Source organism: Octopus sinensis, linkage group LG6, assembly GCF_006345805.1.
Source record: "Octopus sinensis linkage group LG6, ASM634580v1, whole genome shotgun sequence".
Lineage (NCBI taxonomy): Eukaryota > Metazoa > Mollusca > Cephalopoda > Octopoda > Octopodidae > Octopus > Octopus sinensis.
In genome coordinates, this window is record NC_043002.1 from 17,831,645 (window position 1) to 17,858,031 (window position 26,387).

Here is a 26,387-nt window from a genome sequence, read left to right on the forward strand (position 1 = left end):
TAGCTGGGATTAATCTAGTATGTGAAGAGGATATATCGTAGCTTGAGAGACGTTCGTTTGATTACAGTAGCAGTTCGAATAATTATGTAGAAAATTCCTCTTTGGCTTCACCTACGGCGTACGATCTACGTGCTGGTGATCCATCAGGCTCATGTTATGTCACCCTTTCCCTCATGATTCCAGCATTAAAGGTGTTCCTCTAAAAAACGTAAAGCGTTTATCCTGTATTTATCTCTCGTGACTTTACGGATTTTTCACTCGTTGATGATGTCTTTTAATTATTATGTATTTTACATATATATACATACATGCATACATACACACATACACACACACACAACACACACACACACACACACATATATATATTTATATATGAAATTAATTTTATGGGCTCCTCGTGAGCAGCCGTCGAAAAGCTTGTTGTGCATTTTGTTGGAGAATTAAGTTCCTGGATTTTCCTGAAGAGAAAGCTGCATAATGGACTCCTTATTCACTCGGAATTAGGGACTTTGCAGACTTCGAAACATATGTCGAAAATAAAATAAAGGAATTTTGTTAAATCTTCATTCAGCTCCATTCTTTCCTATACTTAATATATAAAACTTCAAATTTCCGCACTAAGGCACGGAATTTATGCCCCATGGTCGTAACTTCAACCGTGCCTTTTCTGTTGTGAGTTTTGCTACCCAGGTATCGGTTATCTTTCGAATTATCCGTAATAAGATAATTTATTTGTCCACTTATATATATATATGTATATATATTATATATTAGATAAAATCTTAGATATGTTTCAGCCAAAGATTGGTCCAGGCCATGTCTAACTTAATAGCACCACCTGATAGGATTATCTAAATCTTGATTAAGTCAAGTTATGTTTATGGTCCATTCAAGTAGTGAGTTCTTGTTGAGTGAGTTATATCCAGGTATTAGTGGCTTATCCGGTATTCCATGAAGAAATCTGGCCAGACTCCGTTTAAATGTGATGGCATCCTTTTCCTCTGTGGTCGCTTTTGGGACAATTTTAAATAGGGCAGGGCCTGTTGAGGAAAAGAAAGTATGTCAGAGTGTACCTGTATGCTGTGATCCTGAATTGGGGAAGGGACGTATGGCCCGTGGTCCCAGCGTTGAATGAACCTTGAAACTAATGTGCAGGTCGTTTGAGCGATATTGGTGGTATATTTTCCACATCGCACAAATGATGTACCGCTCGCGGCGGCGCTGGAGAGTAGAGCTTTAAGACTTTAAGTCAATATATATATATATATATATAGATAGATAAATGAAATAAAACATATGCATATATATAAACATATATGTACGTACCTACCTCTACATGTACATATACACGCATATATGAGTACAGGACACTAAAGGGACGTCGAACACAAAGAGAAACGAAAACATAGACACAAACCAAAGGAACAGGACATTTTTTAAAAGAACAACAAAAAATGTAGTACAGGACAATTAACACAACGAAAAAACCCCTTCTTCAGTCGCTAAGGTTTCATCTACTCTACGTTTCGAAGGATAAAAGCGAGACGTATCTTCGACAAGAAACTTTCCTTCCGGCGAAAAGCAAATCAATTTAAATTCTGAGATCTTTTCGCAGAGGGGTAAAAAATGGTAAAAAAAATGGTAAAAAAAACAGGACAGTAACGACAGTACAAAAATATAAACAGTAAAAAAATAAACAGTAAAAAAATATAAACAGTAACAAAATATAACAGTAAAAGACAGGACAGGGAAAAACAAATATATATATATATATGCATTTTCAGCAGTTCATGGACTTTGTGTGTAAGTTATATAAATCGGTTCTTCAAGTTGAGTTCTTTTACACAAAATAAGGTAAAAGTGCAACTTTGAGTTCAATAAATGATAAACTAAAGTAAATAATGCGATCAATAGCCTGGACTTAAATACTTTGAGAATTGTGTGTCTCTGCATGACATCAGTGTTATATCTGAAGCCAGTAAAAGAAAGTTGAGGATATCATTCTATGAACATATCGAACATATTGACCATATTAAACATATATTCATGCAAATATAAAGTATTTTTGAATATTCCCATCGATTAGTCCAACATATGTATAAGTATTATATACACACACACATATATATATATATGCAAATACATATATACATATATATATACACACATATATATATGAGTATGTATATATATATAATATATATACATATAGATATACTCATATATATATGTATATATATACTAATATATATAATATATATATATATATATATTATATATATATATATATACACAATACATATATGAGTATGTATTTATAAATATATATATAATATATATATATATATATATATACACATACATATATGAGTATGTATTTATAATATATATATATATATATATATATATATATATATACACATACATATATGAGTATGTATTTATAAATTATATATATATATATATATATATATTATATATATATATATATATATATATATATATATACACATACATATATGAGTATGTATTTATAAATATATATATATATATATATATATATATATATATATGCTCATAAATACGAGCATTATGGATGTGTGTACTTCTGCGAGTAAGCTGCATACATATTTAAAATTATAACAGCCGCATATAATCCCCTTGAGATATTATAAAAGTTGCTGTCTTCCAGCTAAAGATTTTGCTGAAAATATCATAATAAGCAATGACAATTCAGAAACGAATATTAGCAGTTCAGCATATCGATTCAGCTCTAGGATATGAATAAGACAAACTGAAGTATGCCTGAGGAAATAATTGTTTGCCTTCTTCAGGTTTCTCATCGTCTTTCTCTTCCTTAAATCATATTTCTCTATCTCTCTCCGCGCTTTCTCTCCCCCCTCTCTCATACATACTCTTGTGTTCCTTTCAAGTTTCATATGCATAACATTTACATACATCAACGGAACAGATGCAAAGCGGGTGTGACTGATAATACTAGTGATCTTGTCCTGCTGGTTTATTCTAAATAAAAAATGGTTAGGAAAATGGGAGTAGTGGTCCAGTTGTTATAGAATGATAAATAGTTAAAACACATTTCAGAAACATATGATGAATTCCAAAAGGACTGTGAGTTTAAGGTAATGTTATTAATTTAATAATAATCACAGCAGAATATGGGGATCCCTGTCAAGAAAGAATCAATGGAACAGGGAACATGTATGCAGCCGTCAATATTTTAGTATGAATAATCTCTTACAGGTGGACACAATACCCAGAGCATATTCCAAGCTACGTTCACATCTTCACTTGAATAATAAGCTTTGTTATGTAGGAGGCATTGAGATCTACTTCTTAAACGGTACTATTTGTCTAATGATTGCTTTAGCAAAGTACATTCTACTACATGTATTCATATCATTTTGTCTCCCTTTTATCCCCTACATGGGATACCATAACATGTTAGCTATCATCTGGTTTAGTCGTCTCATACGTACTTTTCAAGGAATGATGTCCCTATCAGGAAGGTAACTTACTCTTCATAAGCCCTCGTCGTTTGAATGTAGTAAACCATTTGACGTACGACTGTCGAGTGACAGTACTCTGTATACAAGGTTATTTGGGGTCACTCTTCCGATGGTCGTCCCTTGTCGTGGTGAAAGTGATTGTTTGTTCCATGGCGGTAAGGTCGAGGATGAGGTCCCAGACTAAACACGACCAAACACCAACATGAAGACCCCAACGGCGGACCAAGCGGAGGAGGGCTATCTCATGCACCCCCCCCCCAATGATTAGCTCCGACAGAAGAGGGCAACGCCTGTTGGGCAGGCGTCACAAAGGCGGATAGACTCCGGCAGTTCGCTGCAACCAGCCTCATCAACACTTCACATATCAGTTCTTGAGCCACAGTGGAGAAGTTCCTTGTCAAGTGCGTGCTCTTAGCCGTCGCACAGCCAAGATTACCTCAAACAAGTTACTTAGCGAATGACTTTGTCTTTCTAATCTGTCTACAAAAGCCCAATGACGATGGTATCGTGGGCACCGGAGGTAGGCCTAGAAATCTGGAGAACTTCACATGCCTCGGAAGTATCCTTTCGAAGAACGCCCCCATCCCATGTGAAAGAGATGTAGAGAACCGGATTGGGGCAGCCCACTTCGCCGTTGACAGACTCAGCCAATGTGTATTCTTCAATTACGCGCTGACCATCCGGACAAAGATCATGGTCTCCTGTGTCATCTCGTCTCCTGAGGATCATGCTCTACGGAGAACTTGCAATCGGAACAAGATCCAGAAGAGACCCGAAATTCTGTTTTAAATACCAGCTCAAACAGACCCTATCTCAAACTAACATCCAGCCACCTTCGTGGGAACAGATTTCCATGGATGGAACAGCCTGGAGAACTGCTATCCGCAATAGAAACAGCTCCTTCAAGCAGAACAGACAACTGAATAAGGAGGCAAAACGCAAAAGAAAGGAGCGTTTTAAACATCCTCGACCTGCACCGACCATCCCGTGAGAGTTCTGCCCACGACTCTTTCACGACCGACTTGGACTCCAAAGTCACTTTCTGCACAAACATCAGCCAAGCAGACTGGATAGAAACTGACGAACCCAATGCTCGGATACGAGCTGGAGCCGACCAATCGGAGTCAAAAGCGGTTGAAATATAATGTCTCCTTAGCCTTATTATAATTTAGTTTTTGCCAAGTTGTATCAAAATATGTTTGCGAAGGAAATTAATGTTTTGTATATATTTGTATTGGTAGGAGGGTTTATGTGCCACGAGGAATATGCGTGTGTGGGTATAAGAAATGTATATCCCTGAATGTAGAAGGTTAGAAATAATTTTCTTATAAAAATTTTAATGTCACAAAATATTGTTTCCCAAATTCATGCAATAACTCTTTTACTTGTTTCAATCTGTTGACTGCAGCCATGCTGGAGCACCGCCTTAAAGGGTTTTAATCAAAGAAATTGACCCCAGGACTTAGTCTTTGTAAGTTTGGTACTTGTTCTATTGGTGTCATTTGCCGAACTACTAAGTTACGGGGATGTAAACACAACATTGGTTTTCAAGGAATGGTGGGAGGACAAATACTGACACAAAAATACAAATAAATTCATATATATATATAGTCAGATAGATAGATAGATAGATAGATAGATAGATAGATAGATAGATACGACAGACGTCTTTCAGTTTCCGTATGCCAGATCAATTCACTAGGCTTCGGTCGGTCCGAGACTATAGTAGAAATCATTTACCCAAGGTGCTACGAAGAAGGACTGAACACGGAACCATGTGCTTCAGAAGTAAGCTTCTTACCATATAGCCAAACCTGCGTCTATGAAAAGTTGCTAGCTGACAGCAACGGGACTCGAACACCTACCCCTCAGATACCAACTGAGTACTCTACTATTAAGCTAAACAACCTGATGAATTATAAAACGACTTTCTTCTTCAAACAAATTTAGCGTCCGAGTGCGATTTGGTAAATATATTCTCAAGTTCAAAACACGTCTAGGAACTGCGTAATTCTAACTAACATCGAAAGGCAGACGGCGATTGATTTAAGAATGTCGAAGTATATCACATGGTTTATTTCACAAACGGCTTTTGGATTCAAATAATTGGCAGCATCTATTCTCGACAAACGCTTTTAAGGGCTTTGCTCGATTACATTACTTCCAGTATTTTGCCAGATAATTTTTCATTAAAACTGGTGGGAGAAAAAGTTAACTCAAAGATGATGTAATGTGACGTAGGCAATAAATAGAACGGATATTATAAACCCCAAAATTAGAGGTGTGTAGGTGTGAACTGTAAGGTGGATGTGTTATATATATTGACTGTCTGGATTTTTAATTAGAAAATATGTATTAATAGAATGATGTGGGGGAGATTAAAATGTCAGTCTGCTTTGCTTTGAATGGATGCGACGTATTATTACGTACAATATTGATTCGGCTGACATTAAATGAGAGTGATGCTATATTTATATATGAAGAATCTATTTTTTCTTGAATATACTCACAGGTCAGATTTTAAATTATATTTGAAAGTAAATTTCGGACTTTGAAGCAAATGATTATTAAACTGATAAATTAGATCAGGCATTTCTCGCGGAGACCGTTGGGCAGAATACGCGTCTGTATAAGCATGCCGAGTAAAAGTAGAAGGCAGGTATGTGATATAAGTATACAAGGGATGGTAGGTAGATACATGCGAACATGTTTATACATACATACATGCATGCATACATACATAATACATACATAAACACATATAGGTGTGTACACATATGCTTTTATATACATATTTAATGAATGAAGGTTATATATATATATATAAAACTTAGATAAAACTTAGATATATTTCGACCAAAGATTGGTCCAGGCCATGTCTAACTTAATAGCACCACCTGATAAGATTATCTAAATCCTGTTTAAGTCAAGTTTTGTTTATGGTCCTTTGAAGTAGTGAGTTTTTGTTGGGTGAGTTGTATCCAATTATGGGTGGCTTATCTGGTATTCCTTGAAGGAATCTATCCAGACTCCGTTTAAAGTTGATGGGCCTGTTGAGGAAAACAATTATGTTGCAGTGTACATGTATGCTGTGATCTTGAATTGGGCAGGGAACGTATATATATATATATATATATATATATATATATATATATATATATATATATATATGTATGTATGTATATATAATCTTCATTCATTAAATACGTATAAAAGCATATGTGTACACCTCTATACGTGTGTACGTATGTATTATGTATGTATGCATGCATGTATATATATATTGTTATATTTCGGAATGGTCATTTTGCCAGTCTAATAAACAGCGTTTATTAGAGTCCGGTGTATTTATAATTTTTTCTACGAACGGATCTGATTTTTGATTCATCAAAGTACTAGTGATGTCTTGTATTTCAGGTGGTCAAGTTTGTCATTCTGCCTGGGTGGCTTCCCTGTTGATTCTCTACAAGGATCATTTTTGTTGTATTTGCTGAAGTTCTGTTTTGATCAGAGTTAAAATTCCATTGGTCTAGAGTTAGCAGACGTCAGCAGCTAGTGTTTGAGAGGTGTTATTGCATGGTGATTTGGAGTTACCATTTCGAAACCCGGGTGAAAGGCTGTTACTAAAGTTCTTAAAATTGTCTGTTGTATCTGGGTTTTGTTTTGTTTTTTTTTGTAGAAAAATTGGGTCTTTTTTACCCCTTTTTCTTTAGTGTTTTTTTCCTTTCTAAATGATATTCAGCTGTGGTTTATATTTTTTAACGAGTATGCTTTCCTTATTTAAACGGAATTGTGTTGAAGCGTTTCCGGTGCATTGATAGATAGGGAAGATTTAGTATTTCGAGTTTATATTTGCGTAGCATTGGTCTCGGTGTTTGCTTACGGGAAGTTTCTTGGTCGTAGGGTACCGAATCTGTTGCCTGTGTACCGTTAGTCTGATGTATGTAGTTTCTAATTCCTAATTCTAGATTTTTACCATTCATAAGCAAAAAAATATTGGTGAAACTAGTTTGATATGTATGTGGTCCAGCCACTCCAGCATTCTGCGAGGATTTTCGTCACCTCCCAGTTGATGGTGGGTGGTCTGCCTCTTTGGTGGGACAGAATCCACTAAGATCATGGCTGTCTAGATAGTTTCTGTCGTAGCTCAGTTTAATGAGGTAGCCCAGTTCCCTCGTGCTCAATTCACGGAACTCTACCTCACTCTCACAGATAATTTCAGTGCATTTATCCACAGCAAAATTTATATCTATAGATAGGTAGACTGAAATTGGATCCATACTATCCGCGACACAACCTGTGAGGTCGTTGGAATGGTTGCAACTACTGATTCTACTGAAGAGATCCTCCCTGCTCATACAGACTTCTGGGGATATTTCAATGAGTGGTCGTATACCGTGAGAGGAAGTAAGATGGACTATAATTTCTGGTGATATTCACGCCGCAAACTAGCCGGATTGAAGACCCCATAACATGGTTTCCGTAAGGTATATGATCGTTACGTAACCCGTATAGACTAGGAACATCGTTGTTGAATGCTTGGAAATTTTGTGCAGTTCATTTATTGGGTTGGAGTATGTTGCACGATATTCCCATGTACACATTGAGGAGTTTTTCCACTCTTTCATATTTCTGTGGTGCAACTTCTCTCATGCTACTGATGTATTGTTGCATGGTCTATACATAGTTCTGTGGGCTGTCTATTTAATTTCCTGTCCCTAATTCGCTGTTTCAGTTATCGTAGACATTCGGCAAAAGATTTACTGAGTTGGTGGGCCTTCATAAATAAGAACGCAATTCCGCTAACGGACGATTGAAAAGGCTGCAAGTCGCAACGAAAATTTTAGTAAAAATAGCTAAGTAAATGAGTGCAAATCAATGAGTGTGTTACATTAATAAGGCACTAAAAGAGAATGACTCTCCCCAGACACAATAAAATATACTTCAACACACGTAATCACATAAAGAACCTTGCAAACCAAATACAAAAACGGTATATATATATATATATATATATATATATATAGAGAGAGAGAGAGAGAGCGAGCGAGCGATGTACTTGCATAGCTAGTGACTTGATCTGAGATCGTGTGCTGGAACGAAAGCAATTGCAGCGTGGAAGGTGTTTATAAGCCATTTAAGAAACACACAAAACCGTTAGATTCACTTCAACATTTAAATTTAATTTGTCAAAATATTTTCGTAGCTTTGAGATCGCAACCTGTTCACTGACAAAACTTCGTGCAGCACGAAGTTTTGTCAGTGAACAGGTTGCGATCTCAAAGCTACGAAAATATTTTGACAAATAAATTTAAATGTTGAAGTGAATCTAACGGTTTTGTGTGTTTCTTAAATGGCTTATAAACACCTTCCACGCTGCAATTGTTATATATATATATCGTTTTTATATTTGGTTTGCAAGGTTCTTTATGTGATTACGTGTGTTGAAGTATATTTTATTGTGTCTGGGGAGAGTCATTCTCTTTTAGTGCCTTATTAATTTAACACACTCATTGATTCGTACTCATTTACTAGGCTATTTTTACCACACAGTCATGCCTGCGCCTATATATATATATATATATATATATATATATATATATATATATAGGCGCAGGCATGACTGTGTGGTAAGAAGCTTGCTTTCCAACAAGATGGTTATGTGTTCAGTCCCACTGAGTGGCATCTTGGGCAAGTCTCTTCTACTAGTCTCAGTACAATTAAAGTCTTGTAAGGGAATTTGGTAGACGGTTGACACACACGCTGTAAGTTCCACCAATGGGGAATTCCGTGTTGCTTCCCTAGATGCAGTGTATGTTTTCAATAATTACAACGATAAACGATATGTAGGATTGCTCATCCAATAAGAAGAAATTTAGTTTTCATTTCCCTGCATGGAAATATTATCTGGAGTGCATATTAGCAATAATTACAACCGAATAAAATAGGGATACTCCTACATCAAATAATAGGAAATAGATTTTGAGGAAGAGCATGTTTGCATATTTTATATCATTGTATTTATTGATAATATATATGGGTGTATTTACTTAATTTCAATGCAAAATGCACAATATGTAGGTAAAACAACCATGTCACTAAACTTGACTAATGGAAAAATAATTACCCTGAGCTAAGTATTTCAAACTTCATTTCCTTCTCTGCGAATTTAATGGTTTGAACTTATTTTTCGCCCAGGAATGTGTAAGTAATGCGGAGACACATCAGCCACTTTTCAAGTACGTTTAACACCAAATGTGCTCAGTGCTAGTTGCTTTCATTTGTCTAGGCACTAATAATTGCAATAATATATATATATATATATATATACTTTCCTCCTCGTGTGTGACCCTTCTGTCCGAGTCAGACGCCATGATAGATCGTTAGCCACTACAACATTTTTTCTCTCCTTAATTCTCTCCTTGTTTTTTCTGAGTCCCTTTCTGTAGAAGAGCGTAGGCTCGAAACGTAAAAGACTTTTTTTATTCCTGAGCGTTATACTAATACATCTGTTTGTTTTGTACACCGCCTGTCTTCGTCTTTTGTTTTTTTTTTTTTCGTAAACTCTCCCTATATAAAAAATATACCGGAGTAAACACATAAATGTGAAACAAGGTGGAAAAAAGAGTACTCAAATACCAGTGGTAGAGTAATATGCTTTATTTTAAGCAGCAGAAAATTCAACAAAATCTGTTACTCTGAGTTTCTCGTTGCCGTTCATCAGACAGTTTTTGCTAGATTGGAACTGATATATAAATTCAATCTATACTCTTACAAACGCTACACCTTTAAAAAGAAATGGACTTGTTTGATTGGCCCTTTAGAAAAAAACGGTCAATCTTCGAGCGATAAACAAAAAGGTCAAAGATATATGTATATATATATATAAAAAACTTATAAAAATTATATATAAAAACTTATAAAAATTATAAAATCCGAGGAAAAACCATTGGCGTTAATGAAGACAGTGCAAATTAATGCATAGAAATTAAACCTGTTATAAATACTGCAATACATATTTATATTAAAATCTACATATATATATCAACATACACAAAAGGATGCGCGTAAACGCCATACATACATATACAGACGTATGAATATGAATCTAAATATACACATAAAAGCATGTGTACATATATTCACGCAAACCGTCTCGCACGCAAGCTAAAATTCATCTATGTAGCAATTCTCATATACTGGGCAAGGAGGGGGAACGAAAGAAAGGAGAGAGAGAAAAAAGAAACGAAGGAGGGGTGGGGAAAAAAACGGAATAAGCAGTGTAACGCTGTTATTGGCATCTATAGAGACCAGTATACATACACAAGTTTGAATGGATACATGTACATACCGTCGTGTATATGTGTGCTTAAGCACAAACATACTTTCACTTACACATACACAGATACGCATGCTTACAAATACATATGCTTTGCTATACACATACTTATATAAACATTCTAATTTTGACAACATTGCTTTTTTTTAAAAAACATTGCTTTTAAAAAATGGGTGCATTAATAAAAATATATACGAAAGACATATAAAATAAAATATAACATCCTATTTTGGGTCATTTATAAATAATCAAGGTAATATAAATAATCAAGGTAATCCTATGCAATACAATAACATGAAAACAAAGTTTGTAGGTTTTTCCTAATATATATGTAGAAACATAAGACTTTGCTATACGGATTAAGATCCGCATTGCATGGAAACACAATCCATCGTAGCGCTCAAGACTCAAAATCAAAATCAAAAATCAAAAATACAAAATATATACTCTATCCATATGGTATATTTATATTCGACATTTTAAATTTAGCCGCGTGCCTACATAAGTTCATTAACTCACTTCTTTGATTCAAAGAATTATTGTCTTTGAATAAGATATACATTTTCTCTAATAGACAAAGTCTGCACTTGAAATTATTTTTGTAAGCTCCATGCCTGTATGGTGCCGCCCTGTCCAGAATGCTCCATGTCACGTTGAAAGGTGGGGCTTCCTTTTCTTTTAGTTCCCAGACATACTTTGCTAGGCTGGTTTTCTTCCTATTCTCTGGGTATTTAAATGAATTTTTATGAGATTAAAATCTTGTTTTAAATGAATTTTCTGAAGCCCCTGTGTATGTCTTGTATTCCGATGAGCCTTCCACTTGCACTTTGGCTCTATAAACTACTCCTTTCACTAGACATTTCCCTTCTAACGGACAGGAGCTTTCGTTTTTGAAATTACATTTCTTAATGGGCTCGGCACCATGTCTAATCTCAATTAGCTTCCTATTATGTTGGCTAATGTAAGAGGCGAAATTTCTGCAACAAGAATAGCTAACCTTTAGGGTTCTTCTATTAAATATTCTGTAGAATTTATGACCCTGCTTAAAATGCTTAGAGACTAATCTCAAAAATTCCTTACCTATATTAGTCTTTACGGCCAAATTTAAAGCCGGGTTGAACCACAAAACTTTCCTGGTCGTAGTTCTTCGTGCAGCATTATTATCAGCATTAAGCTGGTTGAACTGGATCTTCTCCGAGAATCCACTATTCTTTAATGCGCTATCGTAATAAGGTGCAGCATTATGGAATGCTGCCTCGTCCGAAGAAATTGAAGATATTCTTCTACCTACATTGTTGACTAAGTTGCTAAGGATAACTGGTGGATGGTTCGAATCTTTGCTAATATACGATAACTTTTCATTGGGCTTACGGAAAGGTTTAAATCTATCCGATCTTACATTAAAATTTACGTCTAAAAAATCTACACTATTCAGGTTAGCATCTATCGTAACCCGTAAGCCCATCCTTTGAAAGAAAGCTATAAGGTCCTTCCTAAGTCTATCTGATTCATGGCCGTTTAGATTATGCGTGGCTATAAGGCCGTCATCCCTATATAAACCTGTTTATATAGGGTTTATATAGGGCTTATATAAAACTGTCTGATGAACGGCAACGAGAAACTCAGAGTGACAGATTTTGTTGAATTTTCTGCTGCTTAAAATAAAGTATGTATATATATATATATATATATATGTATATATATGTATATATGTATATATATATGTATGTATATATATATGTATGTATATATATATGTAGTTATATATATATGTATGTATATATATGTATATATATATGTATATATATATGTATATATATATGTATATATATATGTATATATAATATATATGTATATATATATATGTATATATATATGTATATATATATGTATATGTATATGTATATATATATGTATATATATATGTATATGTATATGTATATATATATGTATATATATATGTATATGTATATATATATATGTATATATATATGTATATATATATATACATATATTTATTTATTTATTTATTTATTTATAAACACACATTATGGAATAGTAGAAGCCAACAAAAAGACCTTAATGACCACTTGACAAGAGCAGAATTCTCATCAAATAGTGAATCACAATTTCAAGTATGTGGAGAAAGGAGATGTGGATCCTGCAACAAAAACAACTTTAAATACTTAGAAGCATTAAATACTTAGAAATATAATGTGGGAAGCTTCGCGCATAATATTCAAGAGAGGATTCTCGTTTATAAAGTAGATATGAACTGCAAAACGCAGCACTTCATAAACTGCATTAACTGCCCTAACTGCAGAGAAAATTATATTGGCGAAATAAATAATTCCATCTGCGAATGTGCAAGTATCCACAGGCAGCATATCCGAGGAGAGGAATTACGCGAGATTTTGTTAAGCAATCATCTGGAAATATTCAGAAACGGAAAATTCAAAGTCTTTCCCTTTTACAAATGTTCACGGGGATAACCCACAGTACCGAAAAGCAATGGAGCTAAACTTCATCAAAAAATTCTCCCCAAAACTGAATGTCTGAAAGTAAAGTGGAGAATTTGCATTTTGATTTTAAACGTAGCTCCAATATTGGAAATATGATCCACATTTCTATACATAATCAGGCATATATATATATATAATATATATATATATATATATATATATATATATATATATATATAATTTCAACAATCGAGGGTAAAATTAATTAATTATTAATCAATTTCACCAAGTATTCAGTATGTAAAGGGACCATTATAGGCGAATTCAAAATATTACATTATATATAAGGGCTTAGTAAAATAAATTACTTTGCCACATACTGAACTCATTAGAAATAGCAGCTAAAGAAATTTCTTCAGCTATTTCTAGTACTTAAAGAAGATCTCTCTCAGATAGTGTTTGCCTAAACTAACTCACAAAAGTATGGGGGAAAAAACATTAAAAAATCAAGTGCAAAGGTTATTTGAGAACGTACGTTTCTAGATTAGTCAATTCGACATTTCTTTCTTCAGCTCAGAATTCCTTGAATCGGATTTGGGAACACCGAAAGTCGGGAGCATACCCTTTCGGCTTCTAATCACCTCTAGAATTCTGCTCGAACTAATAGTGCTATCAAATTCGAATATGCAAGCGAAGAATTTCTGCTCTCCCCTTTCCACCAGCGTGGGTTAAAATTGACAAACACCATGTATTAACGGTGAAAACCGCAGCATTTAGCAGAGAAAGGTGAATTATAATTTCAACAATTGAGGGTAAAATTAATTAATTATTAATCAATTTCACCAAGTATTCAGTATGTAAAGGGACCATTATAGGCGAATTCAAAATATTACATTATATATAAGGGCTTAGTAAAATAAATTACTTTGCCACATACTGAACTCATTAGAAATAGCAGCTAAAGAAATTTCTTCAGCTATTTCTAATACTTAAAGAAGATCTCTCTCAGATAGTGTTTGCCTAAACTAACTCACAAAAGTATGGGGGAAAAAACATTAAAAAATCAAGTGCAAAGGTTATTTGAGAACGTACGTTTCTAGATTAGTCATTTCGACATTTCTTTCTTCAGCTCAGAATTCCTTGAATCGGATTTGGGAACACCGAAAGTCGGGAGCATACCCTTTCGGCTTCTAATCACCTCTAGAATTCTGCTCGAACTAAAAGTGCTATCAAATTCGAATATGCAAGCGAAGGATTTCTGCTCTCCCCTTTCCACCAGCGTGGGTTAACATTGACAAACACCATGTATTAACGGTGAAAACCGCAGCATTTAGCAGAGAAAGATGAATTATAATTTCAACAATTGAGGGTAAAATTAAGTAATTATTAATCAATTTCACCAAGTATTCAGTATGTAAAGGGACCATTATAGGCGAATTCAAAATATTCTTCGCTTGCATATTCGAATTTGATAGCACTTTTAGTTCGAGCGGAATTCTAGAGGTGATTAGAAGCCGAAAGGGTATGCTCCCGACTTTCGGTGTTCCCAAATCCGATTCAAGGAATTCTGAGCTGAAGAAAGAAATGTCGAATTGACTAATCTAGAAACGTACGTTCTCAAATAACCTTTGCACTTGATTTTTTAATGTTTTTTCCCCCATACTTTTGTGAGTTAGTTTAGGCAAACACTATCTGAGAGAGATCTTCTTTAAGTATTAGAAATAGCTGAAGAAATTTCTTTAGCTGCTATTTCTAATGAGTTCAGTATGTGGCAAAGTAATTTATTTTACTAAGCCCTTATATATAATATATATATATATATATAACATTGGTATATTCTAACTTTACATATTTTTTTTAATTTGTAAATATTGTTTATTCATGTAGAGCATGAAATTGAAACAAAACTGGCTTTATTTTCCCATACGAAGCATCGACGTTACACAAAGTGCGAACGTATGGGAGAACTCGCATAGGGCTTCTTATCTGTTTTCTGACACCGTAAGGAAAGAAAACAATACACTATTACTGTTGTTTCTGGTGATATTCATGCCGCAAACTAGCCGGATTGAAGGCCCCATAACATGGTTTCCGTGAGGTATATGATCTTTACGTAACCCGTATAGACTAGGAACATCGTTGTTGAATGCTTGGAAATTTTGTGCAGTTCATGAATATCACCAGAAATTATAGACCATCCTACTTCTTCTCACGGTATACGACCACTCATTGAAATATCCCCATGAGTCTGTATGAGCAGGGAGGATCTCTTCAGTAGAATCAGTAGTTGCAACAATTCCAACGACCTCACAGGTTGTGTCGCGGGTAGTAACAACATGATACTTCTCTCTATAACATTGGGTTTTATTTGTACTAATATTGTACTATTGTCTGTTCATGCAAAAAAATAAAATTAATTCAAACCTGGCTATATTTTTCAATGCAAATAATCGAAATTACACAGTTTAGACATAAACATATTTCCAAACACACGAACTCACAGGCATGCATGTGCACGCGCGCACACACACACATGTATACACACACACACACACACACGTAAATATATAAAATTTTCATAGATCCTCTTAACTTCCTTCTGGCGCCTTAAGAAAAAGAAAAAGAAAATGCTTTCTTGATGACCGTACCCCATCCTTTCTTCAGTATTCTCCCCATCCTAAAACTGACATCTTTGAGAGGTCGCCATTTCTGAACTCAGGTCAATAGCTATACAATGGCAAATAACAAAAATAAATAAATAAATGGTAAGTAAATATCAAATTGAAAAGATATCCATCCCTCCTCCCTCTCTCTACCTATCTATCTGTCTTTATACCTCTCTCTCTCTCTCTCTCTATTTATCTATCTACCTATCTTCCTATCTATATTTCATTGTCCTGGAACCTCACCCCCTCCCAAAAATACAAAAAGACAAAATAATGTTCTCTTCTAAACAAAACAAAATCCCCCTGATTTCTATACATTAACAACCTGTTTACACATTCACAGTTTTATTTGACTACCTCGAACACGAAAGAAAGCACTCATAACGAATAAATAAAAGAAAAACATCTTTTTCCAAAATTCTAGCTACCAAATTTTTTCTCAATATATAATATCTGTACACCACTTCCAAAATTCTATACATACATATCTATCTATCTATCTATCTATCTATCTATCTATCTATCTATCTTGTCACGTGTGGGACGAGTCGGTTTATCAGCTGAGTCTATCGTCAATATTGTCACGCCTCCTTCCTTCAAACGGGAAGGAAGAGCTATTTTCATCATCCTTGTGGCTATGGCGAAAGAATGTATCTGGTGGACGCGTCTGAAAGGATTGGAGACAAACACTTTCCTCTCTGGTCAATCTCTCATCAACTTCTTCAAGTACCACTTGAAAAGGAAAGTGAGAGTAGAGAGGCAAGTTTTGTCTAGCGAATGTTTTAAAAAAAGATGGGTGAATGTAGCAAGAATGGCACGTATGAATGACGAAGCCACCTTGAGCATAGTCCTATGAACCCAGAAATCGAAAACAGAGAGTTGCTTATTTGCAAAAAAAAAAAAAAAAAAAAGAATATAAAATGTGACTTCATTGACCGAGGTTACCGTGGTCTTTTCCGTAGGCTTTTCTTTCCACGGGTAAACCTCACCTGTCCTCCCCTTTACACTTCATATTGACATTTCTGTGATAACGATCCCTATTGATCAACTTTTTTCCTCTCCCCCTTTTTTTTTTTTTTTTTAACCCCCCCCCTTTTTTTGTCCTCTTTCTCTCCTTTTACGATCCCTTTTGATCGAAACTCCCCCTTCCTTTTTTTTTTTTTTTTTTTTAAACCTTCAAAAGAAAAGCTCTACCTTGTAATTTGTTCTATCTGTGTGCAGCCCTGTGTGGCTAATAAAGAAACATATCTATCTATCTATCTATCTATCTATCTATCTATCTATATATATATATATATATATATATATATTATATATATATATGTACGTATGTACGTATGTATGTATGTATGTATGTATGTATGTATCAGGTGGTCGGCGCAGAAATAAAAACCTCATAGGTAAATTTTACAAAATATTTCATAAATATGTACCTAATTATAACAAGGGATTGGCTATACGCCTCACCACGCACTGCAAAAATAGACGCCACAAGATATTATTTCTACCGTAAAATTTCCGAGAGTCGTATAGCCAATCCCTTGTTATAATTATGTATATAATTATAAAATATTTTGTAAAATCTACCTATGAGATCTGTATTTCCGCGCTGGCGATCTCATAAAATAATTAATGATTTTTATCCCTTATTACAATTAATATTTGAAACATTTACTCCATGATCGAAACTGTATTAACTGCATTATACCCTAGACGTGGGTATAAAAGTAAGATGTGAATTCTACTTTGCAGTGTATTTCTAGGAGTGTGGATGGATATTGGTTATACGACGTCGCGGCTCGGATGCTTATTTTGAGATACTTGTAAATTTCTGCAATGGAATACCGCTGCTGATGATATTAGTATGTAATATTTTTACTTTAAACTTGAAACAGGATCTGGTACACAGTTAACCATAGGTTTGATTCACTATCTTTCTTTTGCTTGCCTACAAGTTAATATGTTATTCTCGGAGATTTTAAGGTAGTAATAGTGTCTTCTGGCATCTATTTTAACAGTGCGTGGTGAGGCGTATAGCCAATCCCTTGTTATAATCATGTATACAATTATAAAATATTATATATATATATATATATGTGTGTATGTGTGTGTGTATGTATGTATACATATATTCTTTTATTCCTTTATTTATTTCAGTCACTGCGGGCATGCTGGAGCACCGCCTTAAACAATTTTTAGTCGAAGCAATCGGCCCCAGGACTTATTCTTTGTAAGCGTAGTACTTATGCTATCGGTTTCCTTTGCCGAACTGCTAAGTTACGGAGGCATAAACATATCAAAATCGCTTGTCAAGCGATGGTATGGGGGGAACACAAACACACACAATTAAATATATACATTGATATAAAGGCGATATGCTTCATTTAGTTTTCTTCTACTAGCGACACTCATAAAGGTTTGGTCTGCCCGAGGCTATATTGAATGACACTCACCTAAGTTCCCACGCAGTGGGACTGAATCCGAAACCATGTGAATGAGATGCAATATTCCTATCACGTAGCCACACCTGCAGCAACTTGTTGTAAAAGCGGGTAGTAATTTTACCTTGAACTTATTGTTAGTAAAAGCTTTGAAGTTCGATTTTAACATTTATTTTTCGAAAGCTATAATGGCAGTGGCAAATGAGCATATTTGGTGTATTTTACTTTGAGTTCAATAAAGACAACAACGCAATCGAAAGTTCGAGGAATATTAATGCAGTATATGGGGATCGGACAATAAGCTTGAGCCAATGTCAACAGTGGTTCCAGAAATTCCGAGCCGGAAGACGAGCCTCGTCCTGGAATATTTCTAGAGCTCTACTTTGGTGGAAAAAAATCCCATCGCAACCGTTGAGGAACTAGCAGAGAAGTTTGGATTTGGTCATTCAACAATGCATGGAAACCAGTGCTAAAAGAAAAATGAGCATCTTTAGTTTCAAGACGAAAACGAGCATCTTCGATTTCAAGTATCCATAATGATAATGCTCTGCCACATACAGTAAGGATGACATTCCAAAAGCTGGAGCTGTTTGAATGTGAAACGATGCCCCATCCACCATATTCGCTGCACATTACCCCATCAGATCATCATTTATTCCGCAATCTTCAAAATCATTTGGAGGTAAAATACATGAATTCTGTAGACGTGGTAAGAACAGTACTGGAGGAGTATCTATTGTCACGGACAAGTGACTTTTTGAAGAGAGGCCTTGCAAGTATACCAGGTAGAGGGGAGAGCATTGTAGAAAATGAAGAAAAGTATATTTTAGATTCAAAGAAAACTTTTTCAAAATTAAGATAATTTTGAAAAATAGAAATATAAAAAAACCGCATTATTTATGGGATGAACCAATACGTACATATATGTGTGTGTGTGTGTGTGTGTGTGTGTGTGGTGTGTGTGTGTGTGTGTACGCGGGCACATGGCTTAGTGGTTAGAGCAGTGGACTCGCGGTCGAGGGATCGAGGTTTCGAATCTCAGACCGGGCGATGTGTGTGTTTATGAGCGAAACACCTAAGCTCTATGCGGCTCTGGTAGAAGGTAATAGCGAAATTCTGCTGACTCTTTCGCCACAACTTTCCCTCTCTCTTTCCTCCGGCATCTTGCAGTTCAGTGGCGCCCCGTCCAGGTGGGGAACCTATACGCCAAGGAAACCGGGAAACCGGCCCTATGAGCCAGGTATGGCTTGAGAAGGAACAAACATATATATATCTCGTTAATCCGAACTTGAACAAACAGAAAACACAACGCGAGGACATGGATCAAATACAGTGTTATTGGACGCTCAGGAAAGGAAAGAAAGAAGGACGATTTAACGTTTCGAGCAGAGCATTTCGTCAGAAACATAGAAAAAGGAAAGGTCCAATGAAGGGAAGACGGAGAAAGAAAATCGCCAATGATACTCACGCGGATATACATATCTACATACATACATATCTTTCTCAATTTCCTGTTCTCTTTTCAATCGTTTATTATGTAATGGACTACAGTGCAAATCAGTGAGGCTCCTGCTGTACATTTAATCCTTAAACTAATCCATCTCTTATTGAACTAGTACATTCCTGAGATGTTTTGTTGCTTTTGTGTTCCTAGCATTCTGAATATATAAATAAATAAATATATGTATATATGTATGTATGTATGTATGTATGTATGTATGTATGTATGTATGTATGTATGTATGTATATAAAGGTGTGCGTGTGTGTACGTGCGTTTTGTATGTATGTTTATTTGCACGCATATATTTATCTACACAACCTTTTTTAATGAACATGAAAGATTTCGAAGATACGGAGGTGGGAAATACGTATGTATCCTTTAAATTTTAATGCGATATCAATAAATGATATTAAGAAATGTTAATATATATATTATGAAGTACATTTCTTAAATGTGAGCTGACATTCAAAATAATGAATAGGACGTAGAAAGATATACGCTGTAAATTTGTATCATAATTAATCTGACATTTACAATTATTCAAGCTTACACGTAATTACATACATATACACACACGCTCACACACACATACAAACACACGCACATACACACGCACACACAACACACACACGTATTTGTGTTTATGTGTGTATGTGTGCGCGTGTGCGTTTGTGCGCATGAGTGTATATGCGTGGCAGTTCTTTAAGTAGCACTTGATGTACAGATATTCATAGAAATCCGTAGTATACATGTATATATGTATATGTATATCCATATGTACATATATATGCATACGTCTATATATATATATATATACATGTATTTATATATATATATGTGGATATATATATATATATATACATATATATACACACATATATATATATATATATATTTATCTATGTATGTATATATATATATATATATATATATATACGTGTGCGAATGTGTGTGTGTGCGTGTGTGTTAGCGTTGTGTACCACCACCGGTGTAGGCGTACTTGCGTCCCGGTAACTTATAGGTGCTGCAAAAAAGATAGAATAAAAGGTAGAAGATAAAATATATATTCATACATACGAACACAGACTTTTATTTATATGTATACACAACACAGCACAGCACGGCACGGCACGGACCGGCACGGCGCGGCGCGACGCGACGCGACGCAATTAAAATTAAGAGATAACACCATGCTAGAGATATAAATAGACAAAGTATATTTGCTATCTCTTTGTCTTTTCACCTTGTGCTGTATTTTGACTGCTATCTCTTATATACCCTTAATTATAATTCTAATAATGATTAATACCTATTTCTTTATTACCCACAAGGGGCTAAACATAGAGGGGACAAACAAGGACAGACATAGGTATTAAGTCGATTACATCGACCCCAGTGCGTAACTGGTGAATAATGATTAATACCTATAAGGTTTTTATTCCCATGCTGGACACTTGATATGATCGGTATTTTAAATAACGATCTTATCCTTATTTATACAAAAAATGTATATATATATATATATATATATATATATATCATGATGTAGTGACTTTTATTCTCTCACTGGACAGTGTTGTGTTTGTGAGCAACAAACTTTATTTCTCTCTGCTTCAGTTCACTCATCTGTAGAAATGAGCTACAGCATCACTGGTGGGTGCCAAGCTGTATCGATCTTTGCTTTTCCCTTACATAGCATCGGTGGCATGGAGAGAAGAGACTACACTGCATAGGCGACTGATGGTCACTCCCAAACAAACTTACACGGAGCTGTACCTTAGAATAGATATTTCTATGTGTTATTACTATTATTATTATTAGTTTTACCATAAGTTCCAACTGTGCATCCACCTCCCTCGGAGGCAGGGGACATATTCTCTAGGTTTAAGTTATTTAAGTTGTTAGGGTGTTGTTTATGTTATTGCTATCGGTGTTAAAGTTTTCCTTGTATACATCCATGATGGGTTGATATACATGTATGCTTGTTTGTCCCTTCTCGAGCCACGCCTGGCTCATAAGGGCCGGTTTCCCGGTTTCCTTGGCGTATAGGTTCCCCACCTGGACGGGACGCCTGTCCATCGCAGATGAGCTGCAAGATGCAGGAGGAAAGAGTGAGAAAAAGTTATGGCGAAAGAGTCAGCAGAAGTTTCCCATTACCTTCTGCCGGAGCCGCGTAGAGCTTAGGTGTTTCGCTCATAAACACACACATCGCCCGGTCTAAGATTCGAACCCGCGATCTCTCGACCGCGAATCCGCTGCTCTAACCACTAGGCCATATGCCTCCACACATATACATGTATGGCACGAAAGGATTAACACCGATAGCAATAACATATTAAGTATGTTATTGCTATCGGTGATAAATTAAGTACCAGTTGCGCACGGGGGTCGATGTAATCGACTTAATCCTTTTGCCCTTGTTTGTCCCCTCTATGCTTAGCCCCCTCGTGGGCAATAAAGGAATAAGAAACGTTAGCACGCCGGGCGAAATGCTTAGCGATATTTCGTCTGTATTCAAATTCCGCCGAGGTCGACTTTACCTTTCGTCCTTTCGAAGTCGATAAATTAAGTACTTGTTGCATACCGGGTCGAGCTAATCGACTAGCCTCCTCACGCAATATTTCGGGCCTTGTGCCTAGGGTAGAAAAGGTTATTTCCACTGTAATCAAGGCGGCGAGGTGGCAGAAGCGTTAGCACGCCGGGCGAAATGCTTAGCGATATTTCGTCTGTCTTTACGTTCTGAGTTCAAATTCCGCCGAGGTCGACTTTGCCTTTCATCCTTCGGTGTCGATAAATTAAGTACCAGTTGCATACTGGGGTCGATATAATCGACTAGCCCCCTCCCGCAAAATTTCGGCTTTGTGTCTAGAGTAGAAATGATTATTTCTACTGTAATCAATGCGGTAAGCTGGCAGAAACTTTAGCACGCGATACTTCGTCTGCCTTTACGTTCTGAGTTCAAATTCCGCCGAGGTCGACATTGCCTTTCAGCCTTCGGAGTCGATAAATTAAGTACCAGCTTGCGTAATTTCGTAGCTATATGTATCAATTTTCTTTGATTCTGAATTACTACTCCTGTAGTCCTCTGTTGGATATTTTATAGTAGTTTTCTAGTAGTATGACGTTTATACCTTCTTCAATCCTTTCCATTCGTTGTGTAAAAAATCTGCCGATGTCATATTTTCTGCAAGGTAATCAAATTCCAGTCATTGTTTTTCTTTTTTTAGTGTCCAGTTAAGAATACTGTTATTATAATGTATAACTGGGACAGCTAAAGTAATGATGCCTATTATTATTTACTGTTTTAGTTGTTTTAAGTGTTAATCTAATTCCCCTATAATATTTTTCCCTTACTTTCGTACGCTATCTAATTCATTCACTGCGAAGTATTCAAATGTATGCGTTTGATCGACTTCTCTTGTTTCAGTTGTTTTTTTGTTTTTTTTCTATAATGGTCTTATTCTTAGCTTTTCTCACTTCAAGGTTGTTTTTCTGAGCCGAATCTCATATTGATTTCTTAGGTAAATCCGTGTGCTGATTGAAGATATGTTTCCAGTTGTTTATCATTTGCAATATACAACTTGAAATCGTTCGCATACAAGAGATGACTGATTGTTTTCCTAAAGCGGTTACTCCATCTTTAGTTCAGTTTAGCAGGTCGGTTAAGGGCGTCAAAGCCAAACAAGAATAGAGTGGAAAGATTTATTGTTCATCGAATACCCCTCTTCTATCACTACTTTTTTTCTCTATAGCTGCAGAAATGCTATGTTTTGTGTATTCTTTTGTTGCTGGTGATGATGATGATGATGTTGATGTTGAACGAAGCGGTCTTCTGTAGTGAGAGAGAAGTCCGAAACGTGGTCCTTTGCTATTCGTAAGACCCACAGAAGAGAAAGCAGGTCAACCCCCGACACCGAGAGCATCGACGGATGGATGAATGCGCATCCAGGCTCAGCGACTGCCTAGGAAGTCGGGGACAAGAAACAGGAGGAAAGAGCTAGAGATTACAACAGGTGTGGCCCCCCCTCCGGAGCCTCGTGGACCTTTAGGTGCTTTCGCTCAATAAACACACACAATGCCTGGTCTGGAAATCGAAACCGCCGTCCTCCGACCGCGAGTCCGCTACCCTAACCATTGGGCCATTGCGCTTCCTGCAGGTGCTGTCTTTCTCATGGCTAGTAATTCTAGGTTCCACATACGGGGCACGGCATAAGACTTGCGTCCGTCAAGTCATTCTATGTTCAGACCTTTCTTTTTCCTTCGGCACTTTATTATTATTATTATCATTATTATTATTATTATTATTATTATTATTATTATTATTATTGTTATTATATTCATATACACACGACAGATTAGAATGTTGGAAAAGAAAAAAATTATAACATCGGAAAACAACAAGTAACATTAGATGCCAACAACCCTTCTAAGTATCCTAACTGTTCTAATAACAATGTTTCCCGCAAGTGTACAAAACTGGGTTTTATGCCTGTTTCCTCTATCCATCTGTTCACATCATTATGGATAGTTCCCAATTCACCTATAACGACTCGCACTTTCCATAATCTATGTGATTCAATGGCTGGGTCCTGGCGGTTTGCTATTTTTTCTATATCTCTCATATTGGTTTGTTCATCATTTGCGACTGTAAAGTCAATTATCTGGCACTTTCTATTCTCTTTATCTACTACTGCTAAATGAGGCTTTCTAGTTGCTATTACTCTGTCAGTCTGAATGTGAAAGTCCCACAACATCTTATATATCTTAATTTCTAGTACTTCACTATGTTCATGTTCATACGATTTATACCATTACCTATCTTATTATTATCATTATTGAGGACACATGGCCTAGTGGTTAGAGTGTTTCACTCGAGTGATCGTGATTTCAATTCCTAGACCGGCGGTGCTTTGTGTTCTTGACCAAATCAGTTCATTTTCCCTTGCTCTACAACCACATCCATACCTGTCACGTTGTATACTGTGCAGCATTTCAGGCAACGTCGCTTAGACGCTTCTGTCTTAAATATAAAGATCTCGCCATTGATTGTTCTAAGCATTTTTTCTTCTTTTTAAAACTTGTTAATTTATTCAAGCTATCACCTCGCATATAATGAAATTTTCTCTCCTCTTCACTTCTTCAAACTATACTTTCAAGCGTCATGACAATCAGGTGGAATAGTTGGAATCTGAATACAAACACCATTATTATCATCATTATTATTATTATTATTATTATTATTATTATTATTATTCAGTAGTTTTATTTTTATAACGTGCTTTCACTTCACTACCGAGCGCAGCTCTGTGTGCCTTGGGTATGTGCTGTGATTTGTTGTGATGCTCTGATGGTTACTGTATTGAAAGTGTTTTGCGTAGGATGTGTGCAGTGCCTAGTAGTGCAATTTTCTGTATGTTATATGTGTTTGTAAGTCCTGGAGTTTTTGTTATGTATTTGTCTGAATATTTTTTATCATGCCTAATGATATGAATTGTTTCTGTTTTTAGATTCCACATTCTAGTTACCTCTATTTCCAGGTCTTTGTATTTTGAAAGTTTTATAGTTACCTCTATTTTATTATTATTATTATTATTATTATTATTATTATTATTATTATTATTATTGCCAGCAGCAGCAGCTGTCTGATTCTCTGGAAGGTTCTTTTATATGACCCTGTAAACGTATAAACTTTCAGTGCTATAAACTCTGATATTGCACTGATTATTTCCCGGTTAGAATGCAAAGTACTTTAAATGTCATGATTCAATGCCGAGGAAAGATTAAGGCCAAAATATGTATGAGTTTGTATAACTTCCTGGCCAGATAAAATTTTCTTTTTTTGTTTTTATTCTATTTACTTTTTGTCCAACATAATTATCTTTAACTTTTTTACTGATTGACTCTTTGGGTACATTTTATCTGCAAGTAATATAACAGAACCGAATCCAAATGCACAGCTCTCATGACATGTCAATGCTACTTGTATAATAATAACAGAAGAAAATACTTAGCTTACACCAAACGTTCGGCCATCTTAATATTCTGTGAATATGATGTTTATTAAGAACGGCGATATATAGAGAACTGATGTTTTCAACGTATGCATTATTATATTTCTTGCACGAAAATATTGTTTCAAACATATAATACAGCAGTAACTGTTTATAGTGTTGATGATGATGTTGCGAAATTGTGATTTACAGATTACGAAGGGAAAGTTAATGTAAGTTTCGATTCCAGTGGTAGAGTAGTATTAAGGGTATTGCTTCAGAACATTGATATAAAACATGTAAAACGTTCAGCACTTTCAGTCAATCACCTTAAAAACAACGCCTCTATACATATTATTTGCAACAATGCATTACATTATATACTATTTCGACAGATCCTATTTCTCTTGTCACATTCATTTAAATCTTTAAGTATGCCTTTATCAAACCTAAAAGA

The 26,387-nt window shown here is 35.5% G+C and overlaps 1 long non-coding RNA gene across 1 annotated transcript; it reads right to left on the bottom strand.

The window, feature by feature from the left end:
- Positions 1-840: 840 nt before the first annotated feature.
- LOC118763713 lies at positions 841-26,020 on the bottom strand. The gene is made up of 4 exons (XR_004999467.1): positions 26,009-26,020; positions 9,658-9,663; positions 7,867-7,876; positions 841-1,043 (listed from the first exon to the last, which is right to left on the bottom strand). It is a non-coding gene; the product is annotated as an uncharacterized LOC118763713 (long non-coding RNA).
- Between the last annotated feature and the right edge of the window lie 367 nt (positions 26,021-26,387).